Below are 24096 nucleotides of genomic sequence, written 5' to 3' on the forward strand. Positions count from 1 at the left end.
TTTTTGCATTTTTGAATTTTATTTATAACTTTGTTTTATAAATATGTTGGTTTTCTAAATTATTCCTCTTCAAGTATAATTCTTGTCATCTGAATACAGTTTTGTAACCAAATGTGCTACAATTTCCTAGACATATATCTATATTTAAGTAATTATTGACTTCTTTCCGCCAGTCTTTATATAGAATAACTTGCCCATTATTGCATTTTGAATCTTGGCCAGAAGGAAAACATTTTAAAGTGACTTTTTCTAGAAGAATAAATGAGTGGCATATTTTATAAGCCTCACATAAAATTATGCATCTGAAATGTCTTTTTATTGCTTCCACATACCCATGCATACAAACAACAAAACGTTGACTGGTTTTGTTCTTGATTCTTCACATTTTTCTTTGAAAAGCCTATAACTATTTCTCCATTTTTTCCAGAGAGATGTAATATTGCAGAAAAGATTGAAGCATATCTGATTTTAGATAACTTACGTATGATCGTTCTAAATTTTATTCTTTGGTTGAATATTGATAGGTTATTTTCCCATCTTCCTTCTTCTACTTTCCTTTAAAATTGAAATTTTAAAATTTTATCTTGAAAATGGTGAATTAGCCACAGCCTATGCTAATATGTTTATTTGGCTCAAGAAAAATTATTTTAATTTTATCTTTGATTTTTTAATCTGTTCTAATTGTCCTGTATTCCTCAGAAATAGTTATCATTCTAAGGTTTAATTTCAGTTCTATGCAATTTAATTTATTTATTATTTGGTCATCTTTTCTCTCCCTTTAGCCTTTTACTCTCTAGTAAATCTGGGGGAATTTTGGAACTTATTCAATATCACTAATTCAGTTTTCTATAGATTGATTTATCTGTTTACTGCCTCTAATTTGAAAATAAATGGTAAATCCCACAATAATTTGTACCATAATAATGCTATTATCTAACAATTGCTTTCCTTATTCTGTGCAATGTAATTCTCAAACAGGAGCCAGTTAATTTCTTATCTTTTGGGGAAGACAAGGTCATAAAGAAAATACAAGGCCAAGAAAGAAATGATAGTCAATTGTTCTTGGGAAGAAGGGAGGCAGAGTGATGGTTCTCTGTTCAATTTCACTGAACTAGGCAGATAAAATAAGCATCATTCACAAAGGAGACTCTTGGCATTGCTGCCACTGTCCTGGAAACTCCCAACCAGCCAAAGGACCGATAATAGTCCCAGTCAATAAGTGGAGTGGACAACCAACACCTAGTAGAGCCGAACAGCATCGATAAAGATTCTGCAGCTTGAGGCTCCTGTAGTAACAAATCTCTGCATTTTATGCAATTGGATTTTAGGGTTTTATTGTATTACTCCTGCATGTTTTGTTTCCTTGAGGTCCCTCTTTAGCTCACCCTTCTTTTTCATCAGGATCACCTTTCTCTCTTGTTCTGCTTCCAGAACTCAATGCCATGACCTTTTGTATTGCAGCATTTTCCTAAAATCTTCTGAAGTGGAGTCCATGCAAAACTACAACATCCTGCATATTATTTTCATAGGCTTCTTCTTGGCTCTATAATCCCCTTGCCACTCATCCACCTGTTGTCCATTGCTACATAGCAAATGATCCAACTATATTAGTCAGTGTTCTCTAAAGAAACAGAACCAACAGGAGAGATCTGTAAATGTGAGATATATAAAGGTGTCTCACACACTCGTGGGAATAGAAGACTTCAATATCCATAAGGCAGGCCATGAAACTGGCAGCTCTGATGAAGAATCTGGATGAAGTCCACAGAAAAATCTTGATGGCTAAAGAAGCAGAGAAAAAAAGTCTCTCTTCTTTTTAAAAGTCTTCAACTGATGCTCATTGTGGCAGACATGTCTTTGTTGATTGTAGATGTAACCAGCCACAGATGGAATCAGCTGACTGATGATTTAATACATGAGCCTTCCAATTTATCAACCAGCCACAAAATATCCTTGCAGCAACAGTCAGGCCAGTGCTTGCCTGATGAGACAACTGGGCATCATCACTTGACCAAGCTGACACCAGAATCTAACCATCCCATCACCCTATAGAACTCTACTTTGGAATTTATCTATTCCAAGAAACAGTAATTAATCATCAACTCCCCCTTACTTCTACCCCTAATTACTCTATTGCATCTGGGAGTAGCGTAAGAACAAAGACACATTGGTAGGAGGCCTTGATTAAATACAGAAGCTTATGAGTGGCATTGTACAATAAAGAGCAGCACTTTGATCGATACATTTTGATCACGATTAAAGTATTTGTCCTGGAATCATAATAGTTTCCTGAAAAGAAATGCCCAAATATTCAATATTTTAATTGTGATCATAGCTTTGTTCCAAAGCATTTATATAGTCAACAGTGAGGGAAATGGTATTTTTCTCATGGAAACCTGACTTCAAGAAGAGTACCTGTCATGGCAATTTGAAGACCACTGAGAAATTCCTACTTGTATGAATGTTGGTCCAGATCCAAACTATATGCCATTTCCTCAGAATCATTGGAAAGTGCCTTCCCTGAAAATGAACACTTCTACGTGTGAATGCCAGTTTCCCTCTTTGTTCCAGGTTGTACTCTTCCCATGTGCACTGCATGACAAGCATACCTACTCTTTGGCCTGAGGTTTCTGAGAGTCTGCATCATAAATTCTAGGCCAGTGTGCACTCTCTTATTTCCACCTGCTGATGTATAAACATATTTTTCAAGAATGGGGCCAACTGGACATGCTCAATGTGGCCCAAAAACCTTCCCTCCACAGGGCACTGACTAAGCGCTCCTTATTCTATGTAATTCTCACATCCACACCATGAGGAAGTACTAATGATTAGCTTCTTTTGACACATTAGGAAACGGGATTAGAGAAGATGTATGACTTCTCCAAGATCAAACAACTCATAAATTGCACAACCAGGCCTCAAACTGAGGTCTGCCAATATTTAAGTCCATGATCTTATTCGTCCTGCAGCCTGCCAAGACCACTTCCAGCCTTGCTTCCTCCTTAGGGGTGAGGCTAATTTGTGAGTGATGTCTTAAGCATCATGTCAGAATAAATGCCATAAAATTATGCAGTTGAAATGAAATTTCTGAACCTCATTTGTGGTTGAAGACATAAGTGAAATATATACTGATGAATTTCAATGTTCAGATGAAGTACCTGTTACATCTGCCAGTATTTTATATATATATATATACGATTAAAAGGATCGTATTCTTTTGGACAACAATATGAAGAAGTTCTATAACTCCTCTCTTCCCTAAAATCCAATGAACTCATTTTTTTTTGAAGTGGAGAAACTATAGGAAAGAGGAACAAAAAGCATTTCATATAGCATTTATTAGTATGTCACACCTCATTGAGTTTGGGGTTAAAAAGGCACTACCCTTTTTACTCATCTTTACTAAAGCCAAATAATTCTTGGATTTTTGTATCAGGAAAGAAAAAACAAGAAGGAAGAATGAAGACACAAAGTATGGAGTTTTGTGTGCTATTCTTTTGAAATGAGAAAACAATCTATCTGTTAAAATTAGCTTATGTATGTTTCCGTAACCTTTTCAACATGTATTATTTATTGAAAAGATTCAAGTTTATTTGCTTTTAAAATTAGTCGTCCACGCTGTAATATTTTAAATCTAAACCATTAAACCTAATGGAAATGAAAAGGAATTATGGACAGGCTGTGTGGGAGGCCAAGAGTGAATTCCACAAGATTTTGTAGCAATAAAAACAAAAAGCACAGATGAGGTATACAAATACACAGAGGCCTCCTTTGCCTTTGTAGTTGCAGAATAAAAGCAAGTGTAAGTGCTCTGCTCCATGTCTCTGTCTCTTGGACTCTGTCCATGCTGCCATTGATTTTTTAGGAAGCTCCCGCTTCCTCATTCCGCCCTCCCTCTCCAGCCCGTCCACATCTGTCTAACACACTAGATGCATGGAAGGGAGGAGAGAAAACAGTGTGATAGCAATCGAACAGGGAGACGACCCAAAGATCAGCTCAGGAAGACACGTTCAGTCTTTACAGTTCTTCTATTAAAAGCCCTAGCTCCTCACATCATTACCCTGAATTTCTCCTCAGAGGTCTTAGACCCTATGCTTTCCTGGGAGTGAAGAGACTGGCTATGGAAGAGGGGAGAGAGGCGTGACAGCTTAGTGCTCTCCGCACAGGAGAATGCATGTCTGATAAATAGCACCAGTCATGGGAACCGAAGTAGTGTAATAGTGTGGAGGGGCAAAATTATTTCTTTCTACCATTGTGAGCTACTTTGCTTCATGCTGTGAAGCATAAGTTACTGGTCAGTTTTCCTGATCCAGCTTCCCTGACCTTATTGGCATTGCATATTCCTTCCAGATTCTGGCACCGACATTCTTTCAGGTTCAATGTTTCCTGATACTTCAGATCGTGAGTTTTCCAGCATGCTTGTAGGTATTTGAGGGTGAAGCAGGAGAGAGCTGCTAGGAAAATGCCTTCTTTTAACTCGACAGAGTAAATGTGTTTAGATGAATAAATAAATGAATGAAAAATTCTTAGGGAAACACTTATAAGTTGTGTATGCCTAAAGCCCATCTCTAAGAGAATATATTGAGTTCATTAATGATTTTAAGTCACGTTGTATTATCTGTGTTTCTCACAACAAGTATCCTTTGTCAGGTACCTAAAGTGGAAGTAGAAAGCCAAGTTGTACGTGTGTGTGCATGTCTGCCTATATGACTAATCTTGTATCATCTTAACTCATAAGTAAATAATACTATTCTGCTTCCATATTTTGGTGAGGTCAGTAGTTTAGCATCTCTCACCAACATTTTTTGCTGATATATATATTTTTTCCTTTCAGTTTCTTATTACTCTACAAATTTCAACTCCTGAAATTTTATACCTAAAGCCTTGCCATGAAATATTCAAAAGACGCTATATTTCATACTGCTGAATAAGCAATTTGTTTATTCCTTCTTGGCAAGTAGGCTGTATAACATTGTTTCTAGAAAAGGAGCTTATGTGGGATGATTAAAAATTCTATTTTCATAACATGTCTCTGACATCCTGCCCATTCAGTCGCCAATATTTGTAAAAAGCATTACATTTTTAGATTATAACAAAACACCTCACCAAATGACTTTAGTTTCTATTGTGCAAAGACTCTTAGACATGACCTTCTGCGTTGCCCTTCAAAAGGACTCGGCAAATCTGTACCCTTTTTGCCTTTTCTACATTTTCAGAGAAAAAGAACAAATGTTTCTCTTTTCCCAACTCTATCTGTGACTCTGCCTTGATATCTTCCTTCTCTCTCCCCCGAGTTCTCGCTCTCCTTGTCATCCACCCTCCTTTTCAATACTTTTAACCGCTCTCTCTTCACTGCCTGTCTCTTCTCTGCCTTGAAATACGCTGGCCTCCATCTAGAAAACAAGTTTGTTTGCCTTTACTTGACTTCTGCTGTCTGCGCTGATTCAAATAAACTCTCTTAACTTTTTTTGGACCGTCAAATTCTGACCTTAATCCCATACAATTTAGTTTAATCTTTCGGATCATGCTGAAAGTGCATTCAAGGAGTTTACCAGTGACTCCTTAATTGCCAATTCTGAGAGTTTTCTAATTCTTCTTTTATTTCACCATTTCTTAACCTCTCTTCTTTGGATTTCATATCACTTTGCATTGGTTTTTCTTCCCAGTTCTTTACTTGCTTTATTTTCCTTCTTCCTTCTCCTGTCCTTTACATGTGAGCCAGACACCCCTAGCTCTACTTTCTTAATAGTAAAACCCCTGCATCTTTTATTTCTTTCTTCAAATTCTCACCCATTTCCCCAGCTTCCATATTTAGAATTTATCCATTATTCTGGGTATGGCATGATTTTTTGTATACTTTTTTTCAATATCTGCTCATCTTCAGTTCAACTTTGCTTCTTCTTTTTTTAAATTGTTTTAATGGAAGGATCTATTTTTACTCCAAAGAGCAAACAAACAAACCAACCAAAAAAAAAAAAAAATCTCACAAAGCAAGGCAGAACAAAATAAATGAAACAAAGCACTCCAAATGCCACGAAATTTACTATCTTCCCTTTAAAACCAGTCTTTCTCCTCGTGTTAAATTATTTTTGATATTGTTGATAATTCCTTTAGTCTTTGTAGCTAAAGGGGTGTAGTTGTTTTCTACTCCTCCCTTTCCTTTACCTGCTGTAGACAAGCTGCCTCTGAAGCACAGTAGGAAGGTGGAATAAGCAATGGACTGAGTCAGGTTGTTCTAGTTTGCTAGCTGCTGGAATGCAATATACCAGAAACGGAATGGCTTTTAAAAAGGGGAATTTAATGAGTTGCTAGTTTACAGTTCTAAGGCCGAGAAAATGTCCCAATTAAAACAAGTCTATAGAAATGTCCAATCAAAGGCAACCAGGGAAAAGATACCTTGGTTCAAGAAGGCCGATGAAGTTCAGGGTCTCTCTCTCAAGTGAGACGGCACATGGCGAACACAGTCAGGGCTTCTCTCTCAGCTGGAAGGGCACATGGCAAATACGGCGTCATCTGCTAGCTTTCTCTCCTGGCTTCCTATTTCATGAAGCTCCCCAGGAGGCGTCTTCCTTCTTCATCTCCAAAGGTCACTGGCTGGTGGACTCTCTGCTTTGTAGTGTTGCTCTCTCTGAATCTCTCATTCTCCAAAATATTTCCTCTTTTATAGGACTTCAGAAACTAATCAAGACCCACTCAAATGGGTGGAGACATGTCATCCCCTAATCCAGTTTAACAACCATTCTTAACTAAATCACATCAACCAGGGAGATGATCTCATTACAGTTTCAAATATACAGTATTGAATAGGGATTATTCTACCTTTAAGAAATGAGATTTATATTAAAACATGGCTTTTCTTAGGGGGCATACTTCCTTTCAAACCAGCACACAGGCTATCTGGGATGAGTTCTGAATATTGAGGCTCTGTGAATGACTGTGCCAAATATAATGATCAGGAACAGCTACATAATTGTGGGGTCCAGTGCAAAATGAAAAAGTGGGGTCTTTTTTCAAAAGATATTGAGAATTTCAAGGTGGTGACAGCAGAATATTAAATCCCGTGTAGGGTCTTCCTAAGCAGGGGCCCTGGCTGACTGCACAGTGGTACCCCGTGAAGCTTGCCCAGCTGCTACTGAGCTTGCTTCCTGGGGCACTGATGTTCTGTCTATTAAATGAAGAGGTTGACTTATGTGCTTTCAAGGTGATGTCCCACTTTGCTGTAAAATTCAGGGATTCTGAACCTTTTTTTTCCCTCTCTGCAACAGCTCCAGCATAAGTATTTTTTTCCTATCCACCTTGCTGGTTCTGTAATTTCCAAATACTTGACAGTGACTTTTTTCTGACCTAGCACTACTCTTTCCTCAGCCAATCCTGCTTAGATTATTATCTCCAAAAATTGTCCATTAACTAAAGGCACAAGTTCAAACTTTATTTAGGCGTCAGCATTACTCTCCAACCTTAAGTTTCACTATTTTTTAAGTGATTCTAAAGTATTGAGGGAAAGCCTGCACAAGCCCAGCAAATGATGGGCACCCGCAAATATTACTGAAAGAATGGTCTCTAACTATTAGACTCAGAACCCCTTACCTAGGTCTTATCTGTTCTCTTCTGTGCTCTTTCTTCTGTTGTGCTGCATATATAAAATCTGTGTAATTTTCTCTGGAGTATCCTTTTCCCTTCACCCCTGACTTGCCAAATCCCCTTCACTTCAAGCTTCCACATTAAGGCTCCCCTGTCCAAACATTTGCAATATCCTTGCCCTTGACCATGACCTCTTGCCTCTGAATCCGAAAAACCTTCAAGGTGTTTGCCACTCATTTAGATCAGGTTGAACCTTGCATCATGCTTTCACTTTTATCTTTATATACCTTGCCCTCTCCATGGGCTCCTTTGGGGCAGTCACTAGATACTAGAGCAGCTGATGCGTATATGAATCACATGGGGAACTTGTTAAATACAGTTTTGATTCAGTAGCTCTGGGGTGAGCCTCAGCTCTGTATTTCTAACATACTCCCATGTGATATGTTCCACTTTTTTTTTTTTTTTTTTACATGGGCAGGCCCCGGGAATTGAACCCAGGTCCTCTGGCACGGCAGGCAAGCATTCTTGCCTGCTGAGCCACTGTGGCCTGCCCTGTTTCACTTTTTATTATTATAATTATTATTTGTCTGTAAGCTGGATGGTGGGGGTCACATTTCATTCTTTCTCCATGTGAGTATCCCATTATTGCAGCACCATTTGTTGAATTTTTGGGTTGGTTTTTTGTTTGTTTTTGAGGGGAATTGCATGGGCCGGGAAGCAACCCTGGTCTCTGCATGGCAGGTGAGAATTCTACCACTGAACTATGCTTGCACCCCACCCCTCCCCCTGGGCCCTCCTTTTGAGTTGCAAAGGTACTAGGCATCTTTGTTGAAGACACACCCTTTTCTCATTCACAAACAAGCACACAGATAGTTTCCTAACGAGTATGCTCTATTGATTAACCTCCTGTTAACCTTCCTCTATGAATTCAGCTAGACCCAGGATGATGGGCAGGGCAGAAAGCAGTCTGATCTCTGGAGTTAAAGCCAGGGAAAGGTAGCATTTACTTAGACATTTATGTGGCTATGTATTCTTTGTTAGGGCCCCACAGGGTAAAGTGTATAATAAAGCAGTGATTCTAATCAAAGTTCAAATTTCCCCACAACATAAAAGTTTGCAGAACTGTATTTCCAAGAGGAGGCTAAATATCCACTGCTGTGGGGTTGGACTGAACAAGAATGGAGCACATAGTGTTTATTCTTTGAACATGCAGTGCATTTACTTCACGTGAAATTATTTATCTCTTAGCATTTACTTTATTCTGGAGGAAAAATATAAATGTCTTCGGGGGTTTGGTTTTGTGAAGTCTATTCTTTTATTCTTGTCCTTCTCACTTTAGACATAAAATAACTTTTGATACATAAAATTCTAATGAATGAGAATACATTTTAAAGCCCTTTCTTGTATTTCATTCAGCAGCTGACTTTAGTTTCCTACAAAATTCTTTCTAAATTCAGTTTCTTATCACGGGCTCCATCTAGAATAAAATATACACTGCCCCTGGAGCACACAAGCTGTTTATGTACTAGGCCAATATATCTCAGGGAGAGGTCTGCATGATGCAGAGGCTGTAATTTAAAAAAATAAAAATAAAAACCCAGCTCAACATCAAGTATTTAGAGCTTCTCAGTGGGAAGAAAAGGCAAAAAAAAAAGGAGAAAAGAAGGCAGCTTATTAATTAGCTCCTTTTACTTTGAACTATGAATTTTTATGCTGTTTGCATGCCTTCTATTTTCATATACAATACTTCAGAGCATATTCTTGCATGTTTTAAAGCAAATGGAAAAAAGAGAGGGTCTGAAAAATGGAATATTTTTTTTAAATTAAATTCTTTTATAACATTTTTCAGTATCAGTTTCCCAGAAGTAAAGAAGAGCATGTTGCCAAGTCCCAGCCTTTTCAAAGAATGGGCAGAAGGGTGAAGAGTTGTGCAGAATGAGCCATAAGCTTTTGTTGGAAAAGCAGACTCTTTCTAGGGGTGCTGGCATTAGGGAATTCTTGTGTGTGGTTTTCTCAGTCTGCCCACGCCAAGTGCCTGACATCACAGGGGCCCTGTGTGTGCAGCGGCTCCCAAAGTTGCTGTCAACCATCTTACTTGACATTCGTCCAGTGAAGCACACTGCAAAAACATGGTTCCAAATGTGCTAGACGGTGTGTGTCCAAGGCCAAAGTGCATGTGACCCTGTCTGTACCTTCACTTTAAGCAGCTTAAAGATGCTGATGACAGAGGCAAGTGTGACATGCCTGACAGATCCATGTTTCATAGCTACGGTGAATCACCACCAGGCAGGAGCTCGTTCTTGCGCTTGAGTTTTCAATTGCGCTCTCCTTGCCAGACCCTTGAAGGGCACAGCGGGATTGTTTATCCCATCCTCAGCCTTGCCAATTGCTGGAAAGTCAGCTTTATTAATTATTAGCAGGAAAGGAGCCCAGTGACAGCTTTCCTGTTCTAATTGCCAATGAAGATAGTTAGTTCAGTATAAAGTTCCCCTGGGGCATGATGTTACATGATGATATGTCCTTTTCGGGCTTATTATTGGTCCCTTGTACTATCTTTTGACTGATTTCAAGTGTCTTGAGGACTTAGTTATCAGCATATGGAAGTGCCTGTTTAAAAGCCTGGTGGCTCATTTATTCTTCATACCTTCATTCACTCACTCATTGCATCTAATGTTAATTGAATGCTTATGATATGATAGAACCATATATGGTACTTGAAGTTGAGAGAAGAAGATATACAATAAGATGAAATCTACAACATGGTGTGACAAGTGGAGGGAAAACATAGCAAACAGGAAGCTGGAGAGTTCAAGAAGAAACACTTACATTGGATGGGGATGGGAGAAAGAGCCAGCACCAGAAGGCACTATCTACTTTGCAGTGTAGGTGAGTGACACATCCTAAAAATATTTAGTGAATAGTCCACTCAGCCTGAAATAGGATAAGGGAAAGTGAGTTTTCAGGATAAGTAGCTGCTACCCAGTGGAGGAGAAAGCAGGGAACCTGGGCAGGGTGTTTTACTAAGATGGAGCAATTTATAGATAGATACATAGATGAGAAAATATCTCATCATATTTGAGGAGCTATAAAGAGTTCTGCATAATGCCAGGGAAACTATGTCTATAGGCTACAGATAGAGGACTGGGGGTGGAATTTACAGGGTAATGGCAGGAGAAGAAATTGAGTAGTAGGAACTAGATCACGTGGGGTTTTACCTGCTAGGCCAAGGAGTTTTGACTCCATTGATATGGAAAAGTCACAGGAGGATTTTCAGCTGGATAGAGCTGTCATTTGAAGACTGCAATGCCACCACTAAGCTGTGCTTCCCATTCTGAGCCAGTGAGAGCCCAGGAGAGGGCTGGTGATAAACTGGAAAGGGAAACGCTGACTGCTGCCCTTTGATACTTCACAGATTTACTTGTTACTGGCCCTCTATTAGTAGGCTCAGTGACATTAAGTGATAATCATAACCTGTTAATTGAAAGTTACTCAAAGGGGGGGCCAGTTGTATTTTCTCACCAGCTATCGGGTCTCTTGCTGAGTCTGTGGCTGAGCTGCATACAACTCTGGCCTAACCAGCTTTACCAACAGAGAGCAGCTTTACTGAATATCTTTGGGAAGCTAACCTTGCTTAATTAAGCTTTAAGAGTACAAACTGCTGATGTAATCATATGATACTGCAAGACTGATGACTACAAGAGTGAGGTCTTGATGTTTTTTCTGTGCTTTCACTATAAGCAAAATGCAGCAGAGTTGTAGTGAGAATCTCATAGAGCTGTAAGAAAGCACTTGGCTTGTCGTTTGTCCTAATCCAAGAAACTCTAGTATTGTTTGTTATAGATTGAGGATTTACTCTCTTAGTGGCAATTGCCAGGGTCTTGGGTGTCTCACTCAGGATTGCTAACGCCTTCATTTTAAAAATTTTTTTGACATTTTGTTCTTTTATTTTTAAATTTTTGCAAACACTCTCCTCATCTACCTTTCTCTAGTAACCTCTATTCTGCTTTCTATCTCTGCAAATTTACTATTTCACATATAAGTGAAATCATACATTTTTTTGTCATTATTTATTTTGCTTATTTCACCAAGCATAATGTTTTCAAGGGTCTTCATTTTGCGACAGTTCTCATAACTTCATTTTTTCTTATGGATAAATAATATTCCGTTGTGTGTATGCACCACATTTATTTTTATTAGAGAAGTTGTGGGTTTACAAAAAAAATCATGCAGGTGCATGGGTGATTCAGTGGTAGAATGCTCGCTTTACATGTGGGAGACCTGGGTTTGAGTCCCAGACCGTGCACCAAAAAAAAAGTGCCTGAAAAAAAAATCGTGCATATAAAATACAGAGTTCCCACATACTACCCTATAATTAACATTTGTAGGTGTGGTATATTTGTTACAATTTATAAAGGCACATGTTTATAATTATATTATTATCCTTAGTCCATGGTTTAACTTAAGGTTCACAGTGTTGTGGAGTTCCTTGGATGTTTTGTTAAATTTTTATTCTAGTAACATATTTACAACTTAAAATCTCCCTTTTTAACCATATTCAAATATATAATTCACAATGTTGTGCTATTATCACCTCCGCTCATTACGAAAATTTTCTATCTTCCAAATAGAAACTCTGTATATTTTAAGCCTTGAATCCCTATTCCTCCCCCAACTCTGTCCTCTGGTAACTTATATTTCAGATTATGACCTTATGAGTTTGCTTAATTTAATAATTTCATATCAGTGATATGCAAGTATTTGTCATTTTGTATCCAGCTTATTTCATTCAACATGATGTCTTCACAGTTCATCCATGTGGTTGCATATATCAAAACTTCATTTTTTATGGTGGAATAATATTCCACCGAATGTAAATATCTCATTTTGTTTATCCAATTATCTATTGAGGGACACTTGGGTTGTTTACATAATTTGGCATTTGTGAATAATGCTGCTAGGAACATCAGTGTGCAAACATCTCAGTCCCTGCTTTCCATTCTTTGGGTATATCCATAGAAGTGGGATTGCTGGCTCATACGCTAAATATATACTAAACTTTCTGAAGAACTGCCAAACTGTCTTCCACAGTGGCTGCACTGTTTTACATTTCCACAACAATTAATCAGTGTTCTTATTTCTCCAAATCTTTTCTAACACTTGAAATTTTACTTTGCTTTAGCAAAGTAAAACAATATCTAAACAATATTTAATCTTCCAACTTGTTTTGGTTTGCTAAAGCCACCTGAATGCAATATACAGGACATGGATTGGCATTATAAAGAGGATTTATTAAGCTACAAATTTTCAGTTTTAAGGCCATAACAATGTTCAAATTAAAGCATCCAGAGAAAGATACCCTGACTCTGAAGAAAGGTCATTGGCATCCAGGGTTTCTCTGTCACATAGGAAGGCATATAGTGATGTCAACTGTCCTTCTCTACTGGCTTCTGGTTCAAACGGCTCTCTCCGCTCCTGTGGGTCTTTCTGGCTTCCCGTGGGGTGTTCTCTTTCCGATCTTCAAATGTCTGTATTTAGGCATCTGCTCTCTGAGTGGGTTTTGAGCTCTTTCTCTGTTTTCTGCCTTTTATTGTCTACATTAGGGCTCCAGTAAAAAGATTAAGTCCCAACTTGAATTGGGTGAGTGACATCTCTATGGAAACAATTTAATCGTCCCACCCACAACTGGGTGGGTCACATCTCCATGGAAACAATCAAAACAAAAGTTCCTATCCACACTAGGTCTGCACCCACAAGATTGGATAGAAGAACATGGCTTTTCTAGGGTTCATAACTGTTTCAAATCAGCACACAACCCATGAGTATGGAATATCCTTCCATTTAGTTATGCCTCTTTGATTTATTTTAGCAGTATTTTGCAGTTTTCTAAGAATAAGTCTTTTACATCCTTGGTTAGATTTATTCCTAGATGCTTAATTCTTTTAGCTGCTATTATAAATGGAATTAAAAAAAATTTCATTACTTTTTTTTGTGTTGATCTTGAACCCCACCACTTTGCTGAACTCATTTATTAGTTTTAGGAAATTATGGTGGATTTTTCAGGATTTTCTGCATATAGGGTCATGCCATCCGTCAATAGAGAAAATCTGACTTCTTTCTTTCTAATTTGGATGGCTTTTATTTCTATTCCTTGCCAATTTGCTCTGGTTATAACTTCCATTACAATATTTATGTATAATGGTGATGACAGTGACCATCCGTGTCTTATTCCTGATCTTAGATGGAACGTTTTCAGTCTTTCACCATTAAGTATGATGCTAACTGGGTTTTTCATATATGCCCTTTATCACATTGAGGAAGTTTCCTTCAATTCCTAGTTTTCTAAGTGTTCTTATCAAAAAGTGATGTTGGATTTTGTCAAATGCTTTTTATCATCATTTGAGTTGATCATGTACTTTGTGTTTTCTCCTTAATTCTGTTAATGTGGTGTATTTAAATACTGGATTTTCTTATGTTGAACCACCCCTGTATACCTGGGATATATCCTACTTGTTCATGGTTTATAATTCTTTTAATGTGCTGTTGGGTTCAGTTTGCCAATATTTTCTTGAGAATTTTTGCTTCTATAGTCATAAACAATATTGGTTTACAGTTTTCTTTCCCTTTGGCATCTTTATCTGGCTTTTGTATGCATATTTGATGTTTGGCTCATAGAATGAATTGGAGACTGTTGCATCTTTTCAATTTTTTGGAAGAGTTTGAATAGGATTGGTGTTAATTCTTCTTGGAATATTTTGTAGATACTTCCCCTGTGAAGTATCTGGTCCTGAGCTTTTTTTTTTTTCCAGGAGTCTTTGATTACTGATACAATTTCTTTACTAGTTTTTGTTTATTGAGATCTTCTATTTCTTATGGCGTCAATGTAGGTAGTTTATGTGTTTCTAAGAATTTGTTCATCTAGCTTATCTAATTTGTTGGTATGTAGTTGTTCGTAGAATACTTGTATAGTATTTTATTTCTTCCTTTTCATTTCTCATTCTAGTCATTTGTGTCCTCTCTCTTCTTTCCTTCTGCAATCTAGCTAAAGATTTGCTTATTTTATTGATCTTTTCAAAGAACAATTTTTGGTTTTGTTGATTCTCTCTATATATTTTTAAAATTTTCTTATTCATTTATCTCCACTCTAATCTTTATTTCTTCCTTCTGCTCACTCTGGGTTTAGTTTGCTCTTCTTTCTCTAGTTCTTCCAGTTTTGAGGTTAGGTTTATTGTTTAAGTTGTTCTTCTTTCTTAATGTCAGCATTTAGAGTTATAAATTTCACTGTGAGCACTGCCTTGGATACATCCCATATGCTTTGGTATGTTTTATTTTCATTACATTTGTTTTAAGATATTTCCCCCTAATTTTCCTTGTGATTTCCTGTTTAACCCATCGGTTGTTGAAGAATACATTGTGTAATTTCTATGTATTTTTTTATTTTCCATTTCTCCCTGTTATTGATTTTTAGCTTCATTCCATTGTGATATGATTTTGATATTTTTGAATTTATTGAAACTTGTTTTGTGGCCTAAGAATGGTCTATGTGAATTAGAGAAGAATATGCATTCTGCCGTTGTTGGGTGAGGTGTTCTATATGTATCTGCTAAGTTTATTCGGTTAAGAGTATTTTTCATATTCTTGTATTTCCTTATTGATCTCCTGTTTAGATTTTTCCATCCATTATTGAAAGTGGCATTTTAAAGTCTCTCCCTATTGATGTAGAACCATCCATTCCTCCTTTCAAATCTGTCAGTATTTGCTTAATATATTTTAAGCTCTGCTGTTAGGGGCATATACATTTATAATTGTTATATCGTCTTGTTGATTAGCTTCTTTATCAGTATATAATGACCATCTTTCTCCTGAAACAGTTTTTGGCTTATAGTGTATTTTATGTTATGTTACTATAGCTACCCAAGCTTTCTTTTGGTTACTACTTGCATGATATATATTTTTCCATCTTTTCACTTTCAACTTACTTATATCTTTGAGTTTAAAATTCAAAGTCTCTTTAAACAGCATGTAGTTGGGTCATGCTTTTTAAAAATCCACTATGTCAATCTCTGCTTTTTTTTTTTTTACTGGAGAGTTTAACCTATTTACTTTTTTTTTTTTTTTTTTTTTTTTAAAGGAAAGACAGAGAGAAGGAAGGAAGGATAGAAGGAAGGAAGAGAGGAAGAAAGGGAAACATCTTTTAAACATTTTCTTGTTTTATTGTATTTTGTTTCTCCGTTTTCGTTACATGGGCTGGGGCCGGGAATCGAACCGAGGTCCTCCGGCATAGCAGGCAAGCACTTTGCCCGCTGAGCCACCGCGGCCCGCCTAACCTATTTACTTTTAAAACAGGACTTTCGTGGTAGTTTGGAGCTGTATCCTGGGAGAGCATGGCTGCTGTGTTAGCACTTGCAAGGGGTGGGGTTGTGATCCATCAGGCTTAGAGGATAAACCATTATTCCATAATGGCTCTCAGAACTTGAAATCTAATGGAGCATGTCCTATAGGGTTTCAGAGTTGTTTGGGACAGTGACCTTGTTTTCTTTATGATTTCTACCTATAGGAATAGAAACGTTTATCCTACGACTATCCTTTCGTTTGTATATTGGAAGTAGATAATTTGTTCTCTGAGTTTAACAGATACACAGCTGGAGGGGAGTTGTGCCCAGGAGAGGCCACATTGATAGCTGATTTTAATGAGACTTTGTACTTAGCATTGTTAATGAAATGACATAAGGCTTTTGGGATATTGTGATGGAATGAATGTATTTTGCAAATGGAAAGAGCATGTCTTTTTGGGGTCAGCAGGTAGTTTGGAAATGTATGTACCCAGAAAATCATGTTCTTTAATTAATTCTTGTGTGTATAAGCTTATCTTAAGTAGGACTTTTTGATTAGTTACTTCTGTTAAGTTGTAGTCCAAGATGGGTCTTCATTCTCTTACTGGCATCCTTTATAAGGGAATGAAATTCATATATCTGTCATGAAGACAGGTCCAGGGAAGTAAGAAGCTGAAAGCTATGAAACCCAGCAAAGAAGGAAGTCTCCAGCTAAAGCCTTTATGTGCCTTGCTATGTGAGAGAGGAGTCCAGGATATTCAGCAGCCAGTCTTCAGGAAGAAAACATTGCCTTGACAATGCCTTGATTTTCACCGCCTCCAAATTATAAGCTTGTAAGCTAATAAATTCCCATAGTCAGAGCCAATGCATTTCATGATATCTGCTTTGAGCAGCTTAGCAAACTAAAACAACTTTCTTCTGCCATTTTGTTACTTATTCTTTGTAAGATATAAATTTTTGCTTCTCAATTGTTCTGTTAATATCTATTCTTGTATTTATTTTATTTATTGTGTTGTGCCATATTAAGTCCCTTCTCATTTCTATCTGGATATATATATATATATACACATATATATAAAAGTGGGGGGTATAGTGTTCTTGTGGTTACCATGGGTTAAAATTTTACATCCTAAATATATAATATTCATATTTGTTTTGATACCAACTTGACTTCAGTAGCAGACACATATAATGTTTCTCTACCACTCCAACCACCACTTTACTTGTACTTGTAACAAAATATATTTTCATTCATTGTATGCCTCAAATCATAGATTCATAAATATATTTTTGCATTTGCATTTAGTACCTGTTAGAAGTAAGAGGTGGAGTTATATTCCAAAAAATGCAATATAATAGTACTGGCATTTATAATCGCAAAAATGGTTACCTTTACCAGAGGCTGTTAGTTCCTTATGCCGCTTTGAACCACTGTCTAGTGTGCATTCTTTTCAGTCTGAATATCTCCTTTTAAAATTGCTTATAAGACAGGTCTAGTCATGAAGAACTCCTACAGATTTTTTTTTTTAATCTGGGGATATCTTTATCTCTCCCTCATTTTTGAAAGAAAGTCTCACCAGATATAAAATTTTTGGTTGGCAACTGCTTTTAGCACTTTAAGTTTTTCAGCCCACTGCCTTTTGTGCTTCCATGGTTTCTGATGAGAAATTGGAACTTAATTTAATTGGGACTCCCCAGTACACAACATGTTGCTTTTCTCTTGCAGCTTTCAGAATTCTTACCTTGTCCTTTGCATTCAAAAGTTTGATCAGTAGGTGACGAGATGTATTTTTCTCATTTCTTCTCCAGGGCAGTTTGAAGCTGGCTGGTGCTCCCTTTGTGGCTTGGGAAACTTCTCTCTGATGAACCCCCTTTCCCAGAATTTGCCCTCCAGGCAAAAGCAGTTGCGCAATAAAAGCAGTATAAAAAACACTTGAGGTAGATGGAGAAAGTCTTACCTGCTTTAAGGCCTTAAGTGGAACACCTGCAAAAGAGATAAGCTCTGTTTCTGGGGAAGGAGAGCAGACATTCAAACTCTGGTAAGCAAGGGAACTCCCAAGGCCACTAGCAAGCACAAGCTTAGCACAAGGCAGAGGCCCAGAAGAGACAGGGAGGACCCTGCACTTTGCATTTGCCTTGGACTAATCTTCAGGACAGAAGTCCTGAACTCTGAAGGACAGCACCTGGCAATGCAAAGTGAATCTGCGAAGATAGTGAAAGGTGTGTTTTACTCATGTTTGCTTGAGTTTGTTAGCTCCCAACTCTCCAGGAAAACTCCGTTATATTCCCAGCTGATTGCAAACTCAAGAAACAGACATTTCAGGAAATAAATCCCAGAGTTAATATTATAAGATATTAAAATATTTTATAAGACAAACAATCAGTAAATAATGGCCCATCCAAAGGAACAAGAAGAAATCAAGGAAACATCAATGAAGGAGAACAGAATGTAGACTCACCAAACAAAGGCTTTTAAAAAATTATGTTCAATATGCTTAAGGGATGAGGAAAAAATGCAGTGAAAGAACCAAAGGATATCAGGAAAATAGTGAATGACTGATAGGAGACTCTCAATAAAGAAACAGAAATTTCAAAAAGGGACCAAACAAAATTATTGGAGTTCGATACCAAAATAAATGAAATAAAAAATTCCTAGGAAAGTTTCAACAGCAGAGTAGAGCTGGCAGAAGAAAGAATCAGTGACCTTAAAGAAGATAACTGAAATGAGTCAGACTGAGGAGCAAAAAGAAAAAAGAATTATAAAAAACAAAAATTTGCCTAAGAGTCCTCTGGGGTACCATCAAATATACCAACGTTTGCATTATGATAGTCACAGAAGGTAAAAAAAAGAGAAAGGGCAGGAAGAGTATTCAAATAATGACAGAAAACTTCCTAAACTAGCAAAAGTTGTGAATATGTCCATCTAAGAATCCCAGAGAATACCAGAGGATCAAGTTAAGAAACAATTCCACATGGGCCTCTTATGTTTCTGCATCCCAGGAGAGCAGAAGCACCGATTTTTATTCTGGAATATCATTTCATGGATGTTTGCAGAACAAAAGTCTCATATGATAGATATAGCATTTCACTCCAAAGGAGAGTGTGAATTTCTCATGACCTAGGAAGACAGAGATAGTATTTCTCTTGGATTAAAAAGCAAGCATGCTTACTGTCTATTATAAAAGATTTGTGTTCCCTAAGCTCTGGGTTCTTCTTCTGTAACACAAACTTCTTTGTGTTAGGGCATCAACTTAGCCTCATCCTGTAGGAATTGGGGTGTGGGGAACTGGTTCAAATATTAATACTATTAACATTTTTTTTTGTTGTTGTCAGTAATAAAGTTCTTTGCCTCTGACCCAGGAGTTTTTTGTTTTGTTTTGTTTCAATCTTAGACCAGCATCCATTAAAGTATGGCTGTCTAACTTGTTAGTGTGCAAGTAGGGTAAAATGTCAGACCCCTCACAATTCTTGGTAGTATAAATTTAAGAGGAAAAATTTTGTAGAAAAACATTTCCATTCATGATTGGGAGAATTCTTTCTCTTGAATGTGATCAAGGAGTATTCACTTTGTTTACACAACCCATAACTCTATCTTGCTGGGATCTGATGACCACTGTAATAATAGACATTCATCCATCCATTTTTTTCAAACATATACTCATGCTCGAAGTCTTTTAGAGTTTTTAAAGTTACACACACCAATACTGGAAACTGACTGTACTTTTTCCGCTATAGTACTCTCAGGATTTAGTTAACATACAGAATATTGTGTTTACAAGAAGGTAACTCTCCATCTTCCCCTAAACACAGAAGTTTGTGGTTATCTGTGTTTATAAAGAATTTAGCATCAAGTAAAACATCAAAATTAGTTAAATACTCATTAAGTCAATATGTAAGATCTGATGAAGTCAAAATATTAGCAATAATAAAAATATCCTCTAAGTCCTACCTATAAAGTGGGCACACATATGCAACATACATGGGTTATTTAGAAATCCAGATCATTAGCAAATGCAAATATAGCACATACTGTATCCTTAATCACGTCTGTGAAGTTCTTTTTGTCATGTAGGGTAACATATTCACAGGTTGTGTGAATTAGGCTTTGAATAACTCTGCAGGATCATTATTTTGTCTTTGGCAGTCCAGTACTGGCCCCCAAAGATGCATATCCTTCCCACATAGATGAAAGTCTCAACCCATTACAGCATTAACTCAAACCCAGAATCTCATCTGAATACCATCAGCTCAAAAGTCCAAAATATCATCATCTAAATCAGGTATAGATGAGGATCTGGGTATTATCTATCCTAGGGAAAAAAATCATACCCCTCTGTAAACCTGTGATATGAATGCAAAATAAAATTGTAAGAGAATCATAGGATAGTAGTTATAGACATTTCTCTTCAAAAAAGAAGAAAGTGGGGAAACAAAGTTTCCAGGCCCAAGAGATTTCAAACTCAAGGAGAGCCAATTCCATTAGGTTTCAAAGCTTGAGAATAATCCTTTGGTTCAGGGCTTAACCCTCTGGAATCTTGAATTGCTAACTTAGAAAGATGCAATATTTATCAATTTTCACTGATTTTTTTTTTTTTTTTTTTTTTTTTTTTACATATTCTCTGAAGTTAAGGCTGCTCACACAGAGCAAGCTGTGAATTAGAGCATATAAAACCAAACCTAAAGAATGGGACATTTCAAGGAGTTGTCAGAAAGGTATAGGGATTCTTTGCTGGGAATGGGGCTTTTGGGGGACTTCAACTTATTATTCCTATTTCAGGGACTGCTAGCCTGCGGCTTTTCACAGATATTGGGATACTAAGGCAGTTGCTTACAAGGCTACCACAGAGCTGTGGAGAAAGGAATCAGTATAAGGAAAGTTAACACACTACAACACTTGCTGTTCTGATTGACATTCAGCCATTTTTCCTAATTCCCTTCCGATTGTTGCAAGCCTTCGGTTAATTTCAGAGGCCTGAAACAGTTGATTCTGATAATTTTTGAATGTTCTCGTTGCTCTAATGGAGAGGTAGATTTTCACAGGTCCTTATGCTGACATTCAGAAGTGCTTCTCCTTCTGCCTTGAGTTTCACTCATGTATAACACAACTTATAAGTTAGTTCTATGAGGAAATCTCTATACTTCTAGGATTTGTGTCTCTCTTTTATCTCCCAGAATACTTTCCACTTTTCACACTGTACTTGGTAATTCCCTTGGTTATATGCCTCTGCCAAAAATTCCTAGAAGCAGGGTGATATCCTGTGCATTCTTTCATCCTCAGTGCCTAGGAGACTTCCTAGCACATTGGACACCAATAAATATTGTTGAGTGAACAAATCTATTTGACCTATTTTTTCCAAATGCACTAGTTGAAATAGGCGATTAAATTTCTAACAAGCATGATTTCGCTTGTCTTTTGAAAAGTGTTAAGTCTTTGGTGTGATACGTTTTGGATGTACTGAGAGAGAGAAAGAGAGAGCGTGAGAAAGAGAGGAGGCAAAATGTTGGGAAATTCTTCTAAAACTGAAATTGTAGTTATCCAAATATTAGCAGAATTTTATTTAGCCTTTAACTGTCATTGTGTTATGCACAGTGCTGCCATAAAATCAGAAAATGTAGGTATTTTATATATTTACACAGTGAAGTTGTCCTTGACTTTATGGAAAATTAGCTTGAAGTTAAAGGTTTTTCAATCATTTTTCTTGCTTCTATCCTCTCTACAATGTCCAGACTATCTCAAGAAATACCAAGATACCATAAAAGGGGAAGATAACATGAGGGTAGTTTTAGTAGTGCATGTAAAAGTTTTATACATAATCATACTTTTTTTTTCTTGGTGATGAAAGGGTGGTGTTTATAGACTGATTACATGAATATGAGTTTTGTGTTTTGTTTTGCTTTTTTTTAATTTTAGCACCACCAGCAGGGTTCCTTCAGCAGAAATCCTTGATTGAAGAGCTAAAGGCAAAAAAGAAATAAATGTTGCTGCTAATTAGACACTTCGAAGGAGCAGAGTGGGAAAAATGAGCCGTATAGAACAGCAGGGACTGCCTATACTCTTTTGATATTTGACAATCCAAATTTTTAGATTGTAGAGGCAATAGACATTCTCTTTTATACCTGGAGAGTTTTGATTTGGGAGTTCTGCCAGGCCAATGAGAATATTGGCTAAATCAAGTGAAAAAAAAGAAGAATCACCAAAACAATACCCCATTCATCGGCGCATTTTCCAAAAAGTATTGACAAACTATGTGGACGTTGAGTCTGATATGTCTAGTGTGTTCTTCTATGTGAGACATAGCAAATTTCTAGTGAGAATGGTATTGACATTTTCATTAACTGCTTTCTCTCTCTTTCATGCTTTTTTTTCACTGAAATGGTAGCCGATTATTAATGTCCTAAGGGCACAGTGATATATTCTGATACAGCACAGTACAATCTGTTAGAATGCAGTGGTATGACTCACGTGGCCATCTCTGTCCTATATCACCCTGCCACAACCCCAGCAAACTTGCATTTGTGTCTGTTGCGCTTAGATTTCTGTGGTCGGGAACATTGTCTCAGCACAGAAACATTAGTAATCAAATCAAACATTAAAAGGTAAAGGTACCTGCATGTTCTTTTCTGCAAGTCATCCATCCAGAAAATAACCTGTACAACTTGAAGAGGAACACAGAATTGATGCAGTACGCTTGAAACAAAGGCTTCAAATGCAAATGTCAAACCTGCGATGAAATCCAGAAGTGCCATCATTTATTCAGATAGGTTTTACAAATGTCTGATGAGCCCTCAGATGATTTTCCTGATTTTTTTCGAATTTGTTTGTCTTTTTGCTGTATTGTCAAAAGTTTTAGGACGTTAGTTATATTGGCAGAATCTAAAGAAACAGTGATTGATTTTATTTTTATTTCCCATACACATTAAAAATTTTAATAATTAGAACTTATCTTTCTGTTATGTTGATGTAATGTACTTCTGACTGCCAAGGTTTTAATGTCAAGCCTGACTTACAGAACCATGTTAGGGAAGTTATTTTCTGAATCTTCTCTTTTATTCCCCCTAATGTTGATTGAGGAGTTTGCTTTAAATAATTTATAGCTTCGGGACACATCCATTCTTGATCTAGAAACTTCATTGTCCAACTTGCCCTAGATTTTGTGTTGGGCCCAAGCATATTTATGGAAAAAAACTAAAAAATACAACTTTAGTTGAAAAGCTGTTTATATCTTGGATATGAGGGACAATGAATTATCATCTCAAATAAATTTTTAGTTCGGTTTTCAATCAAGTGGAACAATCTCTTGGGTTCCAACAGTGGCTTGCCCACTAGCAGAATAAGAACAATGGGGAAATACAAGAAGGAAAATCTCACTGTTCTTCTTTTCAAGAGGACTAGTGAAGAAGGCTTTGTCTCCACATGTCCTACCTGGACTGTCATGCTCAGAGCATGTGCATTGGCTCACCATTTGGAAAGGAAAATAAACTTTATTCTCAAGCACACTACTATCAGAGGCTTCTGGCATTTATATCATCTATCCCTGGTCTGAAAGTGCCTGTCCACTAGAGTCTATGCTACTGTCCCATCAATGGTTGTGATGGCTGCATTCCATCCCTGTGGATAAATGATCATGTGGAAATCACACAATACCTACCCAGTAAACTGACAGTACAGATGTGACTTCCAAAGACCCGCTCTATGAAATGAAACCATGGAGGTTAATTAAACTGTTCTTGAGCTCCATGGCTGAGCTATTGAGTCCAATCAGACTTTAGCTACTTCCCATTTAAAGGTGATCCAGAACCTAAAGAATTCCCTTCTGCTCTGTTACATTCTTCAAGACAAAGAAGCTGAAAACGTGAAATATTTCCAAGCAGTGACACATCATTCATAAAGATGGCTTTTAAAACTTGTTGTCATGGCAAAGCATACCTAACCCAGTCACTATTCAGACATAATCTTTTCCTTGTGCTCTGTGGTATTCTAAAATAAAGACTTCCCAGAAAGAGAAGTTATCACCCAGAATTTAATTTGCTTTTGGTAAGATGGATTCCAATTTTCACAGTAAGTTGTTTTTCCTGTTTAATAAAAACTGGGGCATGTGTGTTCCCTTCATTAAAATGTTTAATAATTAAAATGAGGACTCAGTGTTTTATTCATTATTATCTTTAAAAGCTGCAAGCATTAATA

At 37.1% G+C, this 24096-nt stretch overlaps 1 long non-coding RNA gene and 1 other non-coding gene across 5 annotated transcripts in view; both read left to right on the forward strand.

Moving 5' to 3' along the window:
• The window catches only part of LOC143662555 (uncharacterized), a 256405-nt gene that overhangs the window by 39054 nt on the left and 193255 nt on the right, over positions 1 to 24096 (forward strand). The gene's annotated exons all lie outside the window — the stretch shown is intronic.
• Positions 11814 to 11884, forward strand: TRNAV-UAC (transfer RNA valine (anticodon UAC)). The gene has a single exon. It is a non-coding gene; the product is annotated as a tRNA-Val (tRNA).

Source organism: Tamandua tetradactyla, chromosome 2, assembly GCF_023851605.1.
Source record: "Tamandua tetradactyla isolate mTamTet1 chromosome 2, mTamTet1.pri, whole genome shotgun sequence".
Lineage (NCBI taxonomy): Eukaryota > Metazoa > Chordata > Mammalia > Pilosa > Myrmecophagidae > Tamandua > Tamandua tetradactyla.